The 16,373-nt window shown below is 32.8% G+C and overlaps 2 pseudogenes; one reads left to right on the top strand and one right to left on the bottom strand.

The window, feature by feature from the left end:
* Nucleotides 1–4,275: 4,275 nt before the first annotated feature.
* LOC125828053 (uncharacterized) lies at nucleotides 4,276–5,726 on the bottom strand (annotated as a pseudogene).
* Nucleotides 5,727–6,820: 1,094 nt separating this feature from the next.
* LOC125828080 (uncharacterized) lies at nucleotides 6,821–8,298 on the top strand (annotated as a pseudogene).
* The last annotated feature ends 8,075 nt before the right edge of the window (nucleotides 8,299–16,373 follow it).

Here is a 16,373-nt window from a genome sequence, read left to right as displayed (position 1 = left end):
GCAGTATGACTTCCCGAGTAATCAATGATCATATTATTGTATGATTTTGAATTGTTTTTTTGAGAAAGAGTAGAGTTAATTTCAGTTTCTTTAAAGTGATATATGGGATCTAAGTATTCCCAAGAGTAAATGTTTTCACCTTTAAGATGAGAGGAAACTGAGATTTCCAAAATAGTTTTGAGAAGTTTGAGTACCATCTCTTTTAAGAGATAGATTTTTGAGTAATTATCTCAAACCACAAAAAGAGTTACATTTTTAAACATATGAGCTAGTTATATTTTGGGAGTAGTATTGAGCACCGATATGGGGGAGAGTTTAGACAACTCACAACCCCTATAAACCATGTCGCCAATGTGGGTAGAAAGGGTCATAATTTTTAAACGATTCCTTAATGTTTTTAGCATAGACTAGTGGATCCATTTAGTTGAGAGGTCTTATACCCTGACAAAGTATAGGACAGTTCTAGTACCGTGGGTGAGACGTTGTATCATCACATATCTAATAGTGATGGTTGTCGGTTAGGGAAATTCCCTTAGAGATATTTTGTATTCTTATATACACAAAGTTTATGTCATAAGTATATACTGTATTTAATAGTCCATAGTTGTAACATGTCCTTACTAAGTTGGCGTTAGTTTTTGGTTGTGGAATCAGTTTATTATAACCTTGTAATTTTTGGGTTAAATAATCCTGGTTGGGTTCTTGGGTTGTAGTAGATCTGGGTTTAAGATTTAAAAATGTTTGGATTTTGTATATATTTTCTATATAGGTTCACGTAATATGGTTATATGTCCTTTTGTCATGGTGTAGGCTATCTGCGTATGTAGAAGTTTGTGGTTCTATAGTCAATATGTTTTTTTGTGTTGGCCTTGGGGTAAATGGTTTTTCAAATATCTGGTTTAAGTTTGAGTTCTGCTTTCTTTTTACTTAGACTTATGCCTGAATATTCTATAATATGTATAAATTTTTCTAATAATCTTATATGTTCATCTTGTGTTTTGGAATATAGTAATATATCAGATTAAAATGAACTACGAGTATTTGCAATATTGGATAGAATCTATGGAAGACATAAAACTATTAGAACAATTAATGGAGGAAAATTTATATATGTACCAAAGAACCCAAGATATGTTATACCTAGAATATATCATAAATAATATTAAAGAGATATCAAGATTAAGACATTTGTTAGTTGAGTATCTTATTCTTGAGTTGAGTTGAGTTGAGTAAGTTCAGAAGAGGTAAGTATGTTTCCTTTTTTTCAAGTTCATGCCTATGTTTATGCTATAGAATTCCCCTTACATGTCCGTACATTCCACGTACTGAGCCATTTGTCCTGCATCATTTCATGATGCAATTATATGTATTCAGGGTCATTAACAGGAGCTTCATTGATACCATATGGAGTTCGAGTTAGCTATGGTGAGCCTCCTTGCTTCTGGAGGGTTCCACTTGTACTTTCGATTATATTAGTTGTTAGGATGTTGTGGGTCTTGTCCCGACTTCCATATTTTTCAGTTAGAGGCTTCATCGATAGACAATAGAGTTTCATAAGTGTGTTTCATTTGTCTTGTTAAATGTTTTAAGGACTTGAGTTGCCTAGTTTTGGCTAGTTGAATATACGATTATATTCTGAGTTAAGTATTTGAGTTTCAATGAATTTTATTCAGTTTTAAGCTTTGTATGCTTAAGTTAGTCTTCCGCTTGTAGTCAGCCATGAGGGTTCGCTTGGGGACCAGCAATGGTTCTCGAGTGTCGACCACGTCCAGGGTGTAGGCTCGGGTCGTGACAATAACGACATAAAATGATACAATTTATCTAAACATTGCATTCATTAAAATAATACAGTACCATACAATACAATATATTACGAAACAATACATAAGAACCATCCAAATTGACATTATGTAACACCTAGGATTTGGAAAGGCAGGAAATTCAGTTTTTAAGAAATCTAGTGCCAGTTTCTACGGTGCCATTCACGGCTTGTGGAACGACCCATGGACCGTAGGTTAGGTCTATGGTTGGCCAGGCAAGTCTTCCCGAATTGTCAAGTTCCAGTACTTTTTCAACGGTCCAATAGGACGGACGTCGTTCAATGCACGAGCCGTAAATAGGTTTTGTAGGTGAGTTCTAGACTTGTGGAGATTTTGAGGTAGAAATTTGAGAGCCACGATTGGGACCCACGGCCATCGATTGGACCACAACTTGTGGGTAGATCCCGTCGTTGGGGGTCCTGATTTTTGAGTCTCTAACACCAAATGACGGATGACTAGGATGGTCCGTTAGTGGAACCATATACCGTAGCTCGTCAACGCCGTTGTGTCGGTACTTATTTTTTAGGGCCTTTTTGGTCTTTTCCTAATTATTCTAGCCTAATGCTATATCGTTTTGGCCTTCACCAAAACCCCTATATAAGCGTTTTAACCCTCAAATTTACATAATTAAAATCATTCTCTCAAAATCCTTAAAGAAGAACAAAGTCTTCCTCTCAAAAATATTTCTCTCTCCAGAAAGCTTGAAGAAGAAGGAGTCAACATAGGGTTTCATGCCAAGCCTTCAATTCCACCATTGGAAGGCAACCTTTTGGCATTGAGGTATGATTTTTTTTCATCCATGGAGCCTTTTTCTCCATGGAGTTCCTAAATTCTCCCATTTACAAAGTTAGAAATCCCCAACTGAGTTAGGGTTTTTCATCCATGTCATGGGTTCTTTTGAATGTTGATTTATTTGATTGATTTATGAACTTTTATGAATGAATTTATATAATCTCATGATTCTAAGATATTCCCCATTTACCCATGCTTAACCCATGTTTTCTAGATATTGATGATTGAATGTGGGTTTTAAACTATGAAAGGTAAATTATGCAATTATGCATGTTCTTATGAAATTGATGAGATGATGTAGATTGCTTTGAGAGTAAAAGCCTATATGTTGTCATTGTAGTTAATTGTTGTGAAAGGATTGCTCACATAACTACCTCATGCATGAATGTGAAAGGTTTTTCTCACATAAAGGATTCTAAGGTTGAAAGGTCTTCTCACCTAAAATGAATCAAAGATACGGAGATATTTAATGAAACCTAGCTTGGATTGGCAAGATGACGTGCCCTTCCATGGATAATAAGAACAAGTTAAGAAAATGACTATTCCATGGGAATTATGCTTAGCACCGAGAGGATATTGAGATGGGAGCTATACCGTTAATAGAGATCGGGTTTCTAGAAACAATCTTATAGATAGACATTAGCTAGTGGATCCACATAAGCTAGAAGTTCATGGTCTTACCTTGGCAAGTAGGACACCCCTTTTTGGTATGGGGTAGACACCAAATTTTGTGTTGATAGCTCACATGATTTTATATGTCGGTTAAAGGTATATGTCCAACAATAATGAACTAAGGTTACTTCAAGAGTATCTTACACGTGACTTAAGATGATGTCTATTTGCATTAACCATGTTTTATGACTTATGTCTTCTAGTTCTTTTACATTCATGATTTAGCTTTGTTATTGCCCTTTATGAAAATGTCCCTTTTTTCATGTTTTCAAATGTTTTATGCATGACTATAATACTTGGTACATATTTTGTACTAATGCATACTCTTGCCTACATTTCCCCAAATGTAGGGTTCGACAATCAGGGTTCCCAGTTTCGTGGCTAGAGTTCTTTGAGGAAACTCCAAGCTTTTGTGAGTCCTTATGCTACGAGGACAGAACATTTATTATTTTTAGTTTTTCCTTACTTTCTGTTTTTGAACTTGATGTATGGGGCCACGTCCCAATAAACTCTTATGTGCTAGATGGCTTTGAGATGATGTTTAGATTTCTGCTTTTCTCTATAAAACTTTGCTATATTGAAACTGCCTTTTAAATATCTTTATTCTACTATCTTGGATGATGAATGCTAAGTGACTTGTATGGGGCCTCTCGGGGTCTGATGTTCCATGTTACGCCTAGGGGGATACCTTGGGTCATCACACATTGTAATATAGCAAAACTAGAACAATTAAGATCCTAATAGAACAAAACTCAAAGTGACTTCTTTTAAGAAATTCATCAAACACTTGGGGCACAAATAGTTTTGACTAAAAAAACTAAATTATTGTATGAAAACATACATAGAAAACAATTGTTAGGATATTCAAATTCTACCACTATCATCTCAGCGGCCTCTCCCTCATTAGTTGCTACCACCGTTTGGACCATTACTAGCTCTGCCGTCGTCGTCAACTAGCTAGACCTCCAACAATTAGTTGAACCTTGCAATGCTAACACCAATTTAGGTAGTTCAGAAAATATTCTCACTTGTATTTGTCCTTTTGTGTGAATAATATTCTTATTTGGTCCTTTGTTCCAGACTCTCCCTCGAAGATTGAAGATTCTATTATTCTTTTCGGGGAGGAATCTTCTGCTGACATTCCAACATCCTTTCATTTAAAATTATTAATGTTGTAAGAATACATAAAATATATATATATAAAAAAATTGCAACCAAAAAAATAGTGCAACTACAAAATTAGTCACCAAATAGCTTATGGATAACAAGTATTTTTTGATAATTTATTGTTAATCTGTTTTTAAATAAGATTATATAATGATAACTTTTTTTTATACTAATGATGAGATTTATCAAAATTTCTAATTCCTATATTTTCTATAGTGATTTTTTTTTTGTTATAAAAAACTGTTGTCTAATAGCTAGCGTAACATTAACTTACCTTATTTTTGTGTTTGACATCCCTATTCATGAGGTCGTTCATTGCTTTACCGAGAAACTTTTTGACCTCCCTCTTGCCATAGTTGTTGCTTTTCTGTTTCTTTGTTGCAGACTTCCTATTCAAGATGGAACGTTCAACTTTTCTTTTCATGGAGTTCTTTTTAATAACCCCAATATTTGGATTAATAAGAAAAATTTAATAAGAATAATGTAAATGTCTTTGTGTCTTAAAATGGCAGTAAAAGTTAGTGTCATATAATTAGGAGGTCGTCATGGAAATCACTTCTTGCAGAAATGCAAGGTAAGACTTAGTAAATATTTCTTACATACACATATATATGTGCGCAATAAACTTAGTCAAACAAGCTATAGTAGTCCAACAAAATGCAAATAATGTAAGAGCTTACCTCTTTTACTTTAGTGGTTTCTTGATCAACTTCAAACTTTGATAAACCCTTGAATACATATTTTCTTACCTCCAAAATAGAACGATATTGTTTGCTCTTATGATAGCAATACTACAATCCAACAAACATTTTTTTGTTAAGAACTAACTATATATATGATTTTACAAAGTACAAATTGCACATATTACAAAGTAATTATATTACTAGCTCTCATTTTCTTGATATATCATTGGTTAGAGATTCACTGGTTCTTAATTAGGATAAAAACTAATATATATAAAAATTTAAACAACTAAAGAAAAATATACAATATAAAATCTAAATAAGTTTGAATGTGATAGTATAGTTGTAGTTTAGTAGTCCAGTTTAAAATAAGAAAATAAAGTTTAATTATCGTCTAACACACACGAAACAAATGTTGTGATTCTTTTTTTTTTTTCAGAAAAAAGAAAAGATAAAACAAGAAATAATATAATTAAGTGGAGATTCACGATATGGTTAGTGATCAATAAATCCAAAGGATTGTATTTTCCGTGTCAAATGCTCCAGATCCATTTTCACGTTGTCTCTTTTCAGCTACCCATCCATGTAGCATCTCCTTGTATTTACGGTTAATACGATCACAAATTGGTTCTTCTGCAGGAATTGTTCTAACCGCTTCTGGATTATAAATGATGTAACATTTAACTTCACCTTTAGAAGGTTCAATTCGGAAGCTAACATTACGAAAGACTGGTCTTTTCTTCTTCGCACGATCAATCATCTTTTCACAAAGATATTTCTTTCGGAAAAACATAATCTGATGGGAATATAAATATCAAAAGGTTATCTTGAAAGGAAATATCTTTTGAAAGAACTCAATTTCTTCTAATTTTGAAGAATCGTATAGTTCAAAGATGACATTTTTATCTTCTCATAAAAAAGAAAGTTAAAAAATGTAGCCTAAGAAATTTTTATTTTTCTATAATCTCCCTCCCCCCCTCCCCCAACCCCCACTCCTATAAATTCTTAAAAATATTTTTTAGTTCAAACTTTTGTGTTCACCCACTTTTAAATATGTGAAACCACACATTTTATCAAACTCAGCAAAATTAAATGTCACATTAGCTTAGTCAAATTAGGATAAGTAGAAGGGTCTCCTCGATCATTCCGCCTTCAACAAACAATAAATAAGTATTGACCAAATGTCCAAAATTCGTGATTTTTTCCCTAAAAGAGCCACCTTCTACAAATAATAAATAAGTATTGACCAAATATTCAAATATCGTAATTTTTTTCCTAAAAGAGTCACCTTCTACAAATAATAAATAATATTATTGACTAAATATGCAATTATCGTAATCTTTTTTCTAAAAGCAATCATATCTTATTAATTTAATCCTTATCTATTTTCAAAATTACTTTCCATCTTCTCAATTTAATTATCTATATAAGCCTCAAACCACATTACTTTTCAACTATTATTCTTGAGTTTTCTTTACTTTTTTGTTTCTTATAATTCCTTTAAGAGTATCCGAAAACATGATTGATCATGAGAAGAAGAAAAGACCAGTCTTTGGTAATGTTAGCTTCCGAATTGAACCTTTCAAAGGTGAAGCTAACTGTTACACCATTTATAATCCACAAGCAGTTAGTACAAATCCTGCAGAAGAACCAATTTGTGATTGTCTTAACCGTAAATACAAGGAGATGCTACATGGATGGTTAGCTGAAAAGAGATAACGTGAAAATGGATCCAAAGCAATTGACATGGTAAATACAATTTTTTGGATTTATTGATCACTACCAATATCGTGAATCGTCCACTTAATTATATTATTGCTTGTTTTATCTTCTTTTTTTCCTGAAAAAAAAAAAGAAAAGAAAAAAGAATCACACATTTGTTGTGTGTATATTAGGCGATAATTAAACTTTATTTTCTTATTTCAAACTAGACTAGTAAACTACAACTATACTATCACATTTAAACTTATTTGGATTTATATTGTATATTTTTCTTTAGTTGTTTAAATTTTTATGTATAACTAGTTTTTATCCTAATTAAGGACCAATGAATCTCTAATCAATGATGTATCAAGAAAATGAGAGCTAGTAATATAATTACTTTGTAATGTGTGCAGTTTGTACTCTGTAAAATCTTATATATAGTTAGTTCTTAACAAAAATCTTTGTTGGATTGTAGTATTCCTATCATAAGAGCAAACAATATCGTTCTATTGTGGAGGTAAGAAAATATGTGTTCAAGGGTTTATCAAAGCCTGAAGTTGATCAAGAAGCCACTGAAATAAAAGAGGTAAGCTCTTACATTGCATTTCTGCAATAAGTGATTTCCATGACGACCTCCTAACTATATGACACTAACTTTTATTGTCATGTTAAGACGCAAAGACATTTACATTGTTCTTATTAATTTTTTTATTTATCCAAAGGTTTGGGCTATTAAAAAGCACTCCATGAAAAGAAAAGCTGAACATTCTATCTTGAAAAGGAAGTCTACAACAAAGAAACAACAAAACAATAACCATGGCAAGAGGGAGGTCAAAAAGTTTCTTGGTAAAGCAATGAACAACCTTATGAATAGGGATGTCAAACACAAAAATAAGGTATGTTAATATTACGCTAACTATTAGACAACGGGTTTTTTATACAAAAAAACCATTATAGAAAATATAAGAATTATAAATCAATAAATCTCATCATAGAAAAAAAATAGTTATCATTCTAATCTTATTTAATAACGGATTGACAACAAATTATCAAAATATAGTTGTTAGCTATCAGCTATTTAGCGACTAATTTTGTAGTTGCACTATATTCTGTTGGTCGTAAATTTTTTATATATATTTTATGTATTCTTATAACATTAATAATTTTAAAATGAAAGGATGTTGGAATGTTAGAAGAAGATTCCTCCCCAAAAAGAAAAATAAAATCTTCAATCTTGGAGGGAGAGCTTGAAATAAAGGAGCAAGTAAGAATATTATTCACACCAAAGAAAAAAATAAAAGCGAGAATATTTTCTGAACAACCTAAATTGGTGTTGGCATCACAAGGTTCAACTAATTGTGGAAAGTCTAGTTGGCGATGACAACAAAGATAGTAATGGTGCAAACGGTGGCAGCAACGAAGGAGGGAGATGCCAAAGAGATGATTGTGGTAAAATTTGAATTTGCATGTTGGTGGTGGAGATAGTAATGGTGAATTTGGTGATGTCATGGGATATGACGAGGGTCATGGATCTGATGCAAACAGTGGTGGCAACGAAAGGAGGGAGAGGCCTTGGTAGAATTTGAATATCCCAACATTTGTTTTTCATATTTTATTAGATTTTTAAGTAGAAGTATTTGTGCCCCAAGTAGTTGATGAATTTCTTGAAAGAATTTACTTTGTATTTTGTTCTATCAATAAGATTGGGGTTTTTGAATACAGGATCTTAGTTGTTCAATATTTGCTAGATTACACTATGTAAGGTTCAATCAAACTGTGTTTATTTTAATACAAGTAAGATTCAATCAAACTTTCTTGAAATCTAAATCTCAACATTTGAAAAGGAGTGAGGAAAAATGCATGAATTTTCTATATCAAATAGACAGAAAGCAAACCTCAAATGGCAGATACTTTTATTCAATAGTCAAATTCCTTCAAAACCACATAATCAAGACATGATAATTAAATTGAGGCAAACATGCTGCTAACTTTTACTAACAGTCATTCTCTCAAGGAAACAACAAAAAGGACAATGTTTTGTTGGTAAATAAATAGGGTGACTATTTATTTTCTAGTGTGTGACAAGTGAAAAATATATTATTCCACAAATATTTATATATGAAACTTATTTTCTTTATTTTTATCAGGAAAATAATTTCGAAGGAGTTTCTTTTTCTAGAGAAATTAATTTTAAAAATATTTGACCAACCAAATATGGAAAATATTTCCCTCCATACAAAACACACTTACTTTTAAAAAAATAAATTCTATTGTATTTCAAAACATTAATTTTGTTTCATGAAATTTCCTTATATATAAATATACTTACTACCTTAAAAGCATGAACTCCATAACTTAAATGTCAAATTACTATAACAACCCCAACTTAAAACACTCAATTTAATAGATTTTCTATATTTTATATTTATTTATTTACTCTATATTATATTAAAAGGTGACACCTTTTCAAATGGATGGGTAGTGACTTTTCCGAAGGGTTGTGACTTTTCTATAGAGTTGTGACTTTTTCGATGAGTAATGAAATTTCTGAAAAGTTGTGATTTTTCTGAAGGGTTGTGACTTATCTGATAAGGCATGATAAACATTTTTTTATCCTATCCTTTGTTGTCTATAAATAGAGGGATTTTCTCACACTTCTATACTGTGAATTTTGTATGTTTTCTATTCTTCTTCTTAAAACAAGGAAGATTGCGAGAGTTGTTCAATTATGCATTTAGAATATATTTTTTATGGGTAAATTAGATAGATAAAAAAAATGGTTCAACAAGGAGAGTGAAATAAATCAACTTCAAACGAGAAGACTATCTTGATAATTAATAAACTTTTGCAGCAACTTTAACTTGACAAGAATTTCAATGATTTTTCGTTACACAAACTACAACTTGGTGTTCAGGTTGTGAAAAGTCTTAAACTGATGAAGAAAAATGATTTGATCAAAAACTTGTTTGAAGAGTCCAAAATAGATTTAATAAGTACTCTTTTGTTTTCAATTTATTTGTTTTACTTTTATTTTTATTCAGTTAAATATAGAATGTTCTTTTTTCTTGTGGGTGGGGGCACATCTTTAAGACCACAAAGTTAATAGTCATTTTTATATATTCTACATATGATCCTTTAATTAAAATTCTTCTTTATTTTTTAAAATTTAATACCATATTAAAATTAGGCAATCTATATCTATCTTTTTTTGTCTATACTACCTTAAAAGAATGAACTACCTAACTTAAATGTTAAATTATTGTAATACCTCCTACTTAAAACACCAAATTTAGTATATTTTCTATATTTTATATTGTATTATATTTATTTATATTATAGTAAAGGCAAACACCATTTAACATGGAATGGTTGTGACATTTCCAAAATTTTATAACTTTTCTGATGAGTTGTAATATTTCTAAAGGGTTGTGATTTTTCTACAGAGTTGTGACTTTTCCAAAGAGCTATGACTTTTATGATGATTTGTGACCTTCTAGAAGGGTTGTGATTTTTCGAAAGGGTTGTGAATTTTTTTATAAAGCACAATAAATAGTTTTTCAGATGTGAACAATCTCAAAGTTCACTAAAATTAGAACACTCCCTAATATGGATATTAAATTAATCTAATTCTACAACTAAAAACATACAATTTAGTATATCTTCTATATTTTAAATCAATACTTATTTATATTATATTATATTATAAAAGTAAGAAGTCCAACAACACAATAATAACTAAGTAATGCACTATGGGAATGGAGGAGATTTTAATAGTGACTAACTTTTAGTAGTAATCGTAAGAAAGTTTAGATTCACTGTTCATAGGAACTTATACTTTATCATTCATTTTATAATTATTTACTTAAGGTTTTTATTTAATAATATTTACATTATTTTTAAAAATAATGTGGTACATGCTTTGATATTCACCAGCAACGCACCTGCGACAAAACTAGTATATATATATGAAGAAAATATTTTATTTATAAAATCAAAGGTTCTTGAATCTTACTTCAAGTTCTATCCATTTTCTTGTATTTTTGTATATTTCTATCTTTAGTAACATTCCTATTTATAAAGGTAAAAATCAAATTAAACTAGGACTAGGAACTACTCTAACTAACAAATTCTAATCAAAACATAAATAAGTAAATACCATAAATAACAAATCCTAAACAACTTAAGATTTCTACTCTAACTTTGAATTATTATTTCCAACATTTTCCCGTAATTCAAAGTTGTATACTCTTGCCTTGTTCTTCTTGTTATTGTTGTTGTATTGGAGTACTTCTCTTCAATCTTCAATTGTTGGAAACTTCTGTCCAATCTTTCAATTGTTGGAGTACTTCTCTTTAATCTTCAATTGTTGGAGTACTTCTCTTCAATTCTCATTTATTTGTTTTCTTGGTTGTGTTGGAGCACCTTCTCTCCAACTTCCAAGTGTTGGAGTACTTTCTCTCCAACTCACGATATTTTTTTTCTTGGTTGTGTTATACCACTTCTCTTCAACTTCCAAGTGTTGGAGAACTTTCTCTCCAACTCGTGATATTTTTTCTCTTGGTTGTGTTGGAGCACTACTCTTAAATTTTCAAGGTTGATGCCCTTCTCACCAATGGCTTTTATTTTTGTTTTTGGTATTGGAACACTCTCTACAACTCTCGCTGATCCCATCAACTCCTTTTCTTTTTGTGTTTTTTAAAAAATAATTATTTTTGGTGTTGGAGCACTCTCTCTCCAACTCTTATTGATGCCCTTCACATCAACTCATTTTATTTTTGTATTTTTTAAAAAATAAAATAATTTTGGTGTTGGAGCACTCTCTCTCCAACTCTCGTTGATGCCCTTCCCATCAACTCATTTTTTTTTGTTTTTTGTTTTTTTTGTTCTTTTTGTCTTTTTTTTTTTTTTAACTTTCTCCAACTTTTAATTTAGAGAAGAGGTTTTTCCTCTTGTGCTTGGTTGCACTTCTTTAAATCTGAAATATTTTTGCAAGTCTTTCCTCCTAGAATGTTTTTTTTTTCATGCAAATATTATTCGTTCAGCTTTTGTCAACATGATCATTGGCCAGCCAGACGACATTTATACGCTGTAGCCGCCCGCCAACAATGGAAACTCTTTGATCTTCTACAAGGATCGTAGAATCTCTGATACCAATTTGAAAGAAAATTTATTTATAAACTCAAAGGTTCTTGAATCTTACTTCAAGTTCTATCTATTTTCCTGTATATTTGTATATTTCTATCTTTAGTAACATTCTTATTTATAAAGGTAAACATTAAATTAAACTAGGACTAGGAACTACTCTAACTAACAAATTCTAATCAAAACATTAATAAGTAAATACCATAAATAACAAATCCTAAACAACTTAAGAGTTCTACTCTAACTTTGAATTATTATTCCAACATTTTCTCGTAATTCAAAGTTGTATAATCTTGCCTTTTTCTTCTTGTTATTGTTGTTGTATTGGAATACTTCTCTTCAATCTTCAATTGTTGGAAACTTCTGTCCAATCTTTCAATTGTTGGAGTACTTCTCTTCAATTCTCATTTATTTATTTTCTTGGTTGTGTTGGAACACCTTCTCTCCAACTTCCAAGTGTTGGAGCACTTTCTCTCCAACTCACGATATTTTTTTTCTTGGTTGTGTTAGAGCACTTCTCTCCAACTTCCAAATGTTGGAGCACTTTCTCTCCAACTCGTGATATTTTTTCTCTTGGTTGTGTTGGAGCACTTCTCTCCAATTTCCAAGGTTGATGCCCTTCCGACCAACACCTTTTCTTTTTGTATTTTTGATATTTTTTCTTTTGGTTGTGTTGGAGAACTTCTCTCAAACTTCCAAGGTTGATGCCCTTCCCACCAACGCCTTTTATTTTTGTTTTTAGTGTTGGAGCACTCTCTATCCAACTCTCTTTGATGCCCTTCCCATCAACTCCTTTTCTTTTTGTGCTTATTTTAAAATTTTATTTTTGGTGTTGGAGCACTCTCTCTCCAACTCTCGTTGATCCCCTTCCCATCAACTCCTTTTCTTTTTGTGTTTTTTTTAAAATATTATTTTTGGTGTTGGAGCACTCTCTCTCCAACTCTCGTTGATGCCCTTCCCATCAACTCATTTTATTTTTTTTTGTTTTTTTTTGTATTTTTTTTTTACATTCTCCAACTTTTAATCTAGAGAAGATTTTTTTCCTCTTGTGCTTGGTTTCAATTCTTTAAATATGCAATATTTTTGTAAGTATTTCCTCCTAGCATGTTTTTTTTCCATGCATATATTATTCGTTCAGATTTTGTCAACATGATCATTCACCAGACGGGCAACATATATAGGTCATAGCCTCCCGCCAGCAGTAGAAACTCTTTGATCTTTTACAAGGATCGTAGAATCTCTGATACCAATTTGAAGGAAAATTTATTTATAAACTTCTAAGGTTCTTGAACCTACTTCAAGTTCTATCTATTTCCTTGTATTTCTGTATATTTCTATCTTTAGTAACATTCCTATTTATAAAGGTAAAATTCAAATTAAACTAGGATTAGGAACTACTCTAACGAAGAAATTCTAATCAAAACATAAATATGTAAATACCATAAATAACAAATCCTAAGCAAGTTAAGATTTCTATTCGAATTATTATTTTAAACATTTTCCCGTAGTTCAAAGTTGTATACTCTTGCCTTTTCTTCTTGTTATTGTTGTTGTATTAGAGTACTTCTCTTCAATCTACAATTGTTGGAAACTTCGTTTCAATCTTTCAATTGTTGGCGTACTTCTCTTCAATCTTCAATTGTTGGAGTACTTCTCTTCAATTCTCATTTATTGTTTTTCTTGGTTGTGTTGGAACACCTTCTTTCCAACTTCCAACTGTTGGAGCACTTTCTCTCCAACTCACGATATTTTTTTTTGGTTGTGTTAGAGTACTTCTCTCCAACTTCCAAGTGTTGGAGCACTTTCTCTCCAATTCTCGATATTTTTTCTCTTGGTTATGTTGAAGCACTTCTCTCCAATTTCCAAGGTTGATGCCCTTCCCACCAACACCTTTTCTTTTTGGTTTTTTCGATATTTTTTCTCTTGGTTGAGTTGGAGAACTTCTCACCAACTTCCAAAGTTGATGCCCTTCCCACCTACGCCTTTTTTTTTTGTGTTGGAACACTCTCTCTCCAACTGTCACGACCCAGACCATCATGATTGACACCCACACTAATCCTCCGGTGGGAAAACCACCACTACAACCCAAACCAAGCAACTCATCCCAAAACTAAAGCATTTAAGGATATGAAACAAGTTAAATACTAAGGAAAGAAATAAGGAGTTCCCATAAACTCCAAACAAAAGTCTATCAACTAAATAAATGCGGAAGTAACACCTAGAGCCTGGAAGTCAATGTACCAAAACATCTAAAGTTCAACAATGTCTAAACAAGAAAGGATACAATACCATACTAATGAACTAAAACTTAATTAGAAAGTCTAAGTCCGAAATGGTGGACATAGACGAAAGAGAACTCATGGCAGCCCGGAACAAACGGCTCACCTTTGAATTCGAACGATCACTTATCTTCTAAGCAAGGTCTGTCAGTAGACGCTTGAAGATGACCTGTACTCAACAAAGAAAGAGCAAGTGTAGTATCAGTACACAACCACAGTGTACTGATACGATTACGCGGCTATCGCACTAAGTGAAAAATACATAAGTCAATACAACAATATAATAACATGCATATATCTAACATATACAATATTATCAACATTTACGAACAACGAACAAATTCACATTTCTCAAAATACACAATTATGAAATGGAGCTCTTGAATTATTAAAATAGTTCACTGTTTCGTGCAAGCAGCTTTGGCGATGGTTTCGGTCGCTCTGGCGGGGCCGCTGTTGTCACGACCCAACCAATTGGGCTAGGAGAACCCTCATATCCTAATAATTTAAAAATGAGGACATTTGAATAAATGTAAATAAATATAATAACAAAATTCCTAATTAACAACTTTTAAAACAATTTCAAGTTAAGACTTGTAAAGTAATTAACAATCCCAAGGATCTAGTCTAAATAGGTACAAGAGCTACTAAGAGTACAACTGGATATGATAAATAAAAGACACAACTCCCACTATGCGTGCGGAAGGAAGAATAGAAGCTGCTGGAGACTTTCTTCGTCTTCACCTAATGAAACCTCACCGATCCTGCAACCAGACTATGTCAGAGCCTAGGTTAGTTGATCTTGATATACCAAAACAAGTCTACTAGAGTATTGCGGAATGGTATGGGGATGCCTTTACTTTTCTTCGAGAGGCTATAGAACTTTAGGAAATCTCTCTGTTTTCTCTTGTCTTCTTTCGTGCTATATCTTGATTCCAATTGGTATATGTCAATTCAAATTGGTATCTAACCTCCTTCACTCTTCTGTCCACAGATGGTTAATACTAGATTCAACTAAGTCAGGCCCATAGCTCTCGTCAATGCTCCAGCTGAGAAATCTGCAGCGAGAGGTCACGGTCGAGGCAGGGGTAGAAGAAGAGATAGGGGTAGAGGTCATGGAAGAGTAGCGCCTGCTGGGAATGGAGCTCCTATTGAGAATGCTCATGTGAATGAGAACCCTCCTGTGCATCATGAAGAGATAGAGGAAAATGTTGATGATGAGAATGTTGAGGATGTGGGACAAGAGGAAGAGGTGCAGGCTGAGACTAACGATGTTCCTCCCATAGACCCAATGTTAGCTCGACAGATCATGTCATTCTTGAAAGGTTTGGTTGGTCTTGGAGTGCTTCCTTCTGTTAAAGAAACTCAAGCTCCCGCTAATCCCCCTGTTGCTAGAACTGTGCCCAAGACGGGTGGAACGGGAGGTAACGATGCTTTATTCCGTCCTTTGTTGAGTTCTATTATGACTGGTAATGAGCATGAAATTTTGACTAAGTTTTTGAAACTAAATCCTCTTGTGTTTCTTGGTTCTGAGAATGAGGATGCTTTTGAGTTCATCTTAGATTGCTATGAGAAGCTTTATTAGTTGGGAATTGTCCATCAGTATGGGGTTGAGTTTGTGTCCTTTGAACTTCAAGGTGAGGCTAAGCAGTGGTGGAGAGCTTATATGGAATGTAGATCTTCTACTTTACCTCCACTTACTTGGACCCAATTTCATGCTCTTTTTTTGGAGAAATATGTGACTAGGACTTTGAGGGATCGCAAGAAGGATGAGTTCATGGCTTTGGAGCAATGTGGTATGACTGTGGCTGCTTCTGAGGCCAAGTTTCATGCTTTGTCTAGATAAGCTACTCAATTGGTGACTACTGAGGAAGAGAGAATCCAGTTATTTATTAGGGGACTTAATTCTGAGTTGCAAGTATTATCTGTTCATATGACTTCTGCATGGAGGAGCTTCAATGAGGTAACGGACTATGTTAAGAAAGTGGAGGAGGTGAGGCGAGACGGTCATGCTAAGGCATTGGCAAAAATGGCCAAGAATTCAGGCAACTTTCAAGGTTCTTATTCCAGAGGCTCAGGGAGGCCAACGCTTGCAGCTAAGCCAATTAAGTCCG

The sequence above is a fragment of the Solanum verrucosum genome, unplaced genomic scaffold, assembly GCF_900185275.1.
Source record: "Solanum verrucosum unplaced genomic scaffold, falcon-dt-bn FXZP01000078.1, whole genome shotgun sequence".
In the NCBI taxonomy this organism is placed as follows: Eukaryota; Viridiplantae; Streptophyta; class Magnoliopsida; order Solanales; family Solanaceae; genus Solanum; species Solanum verrucosum.
This window is presented reverse-complemented; position numbering and strand designations above follow the sequence as displayed.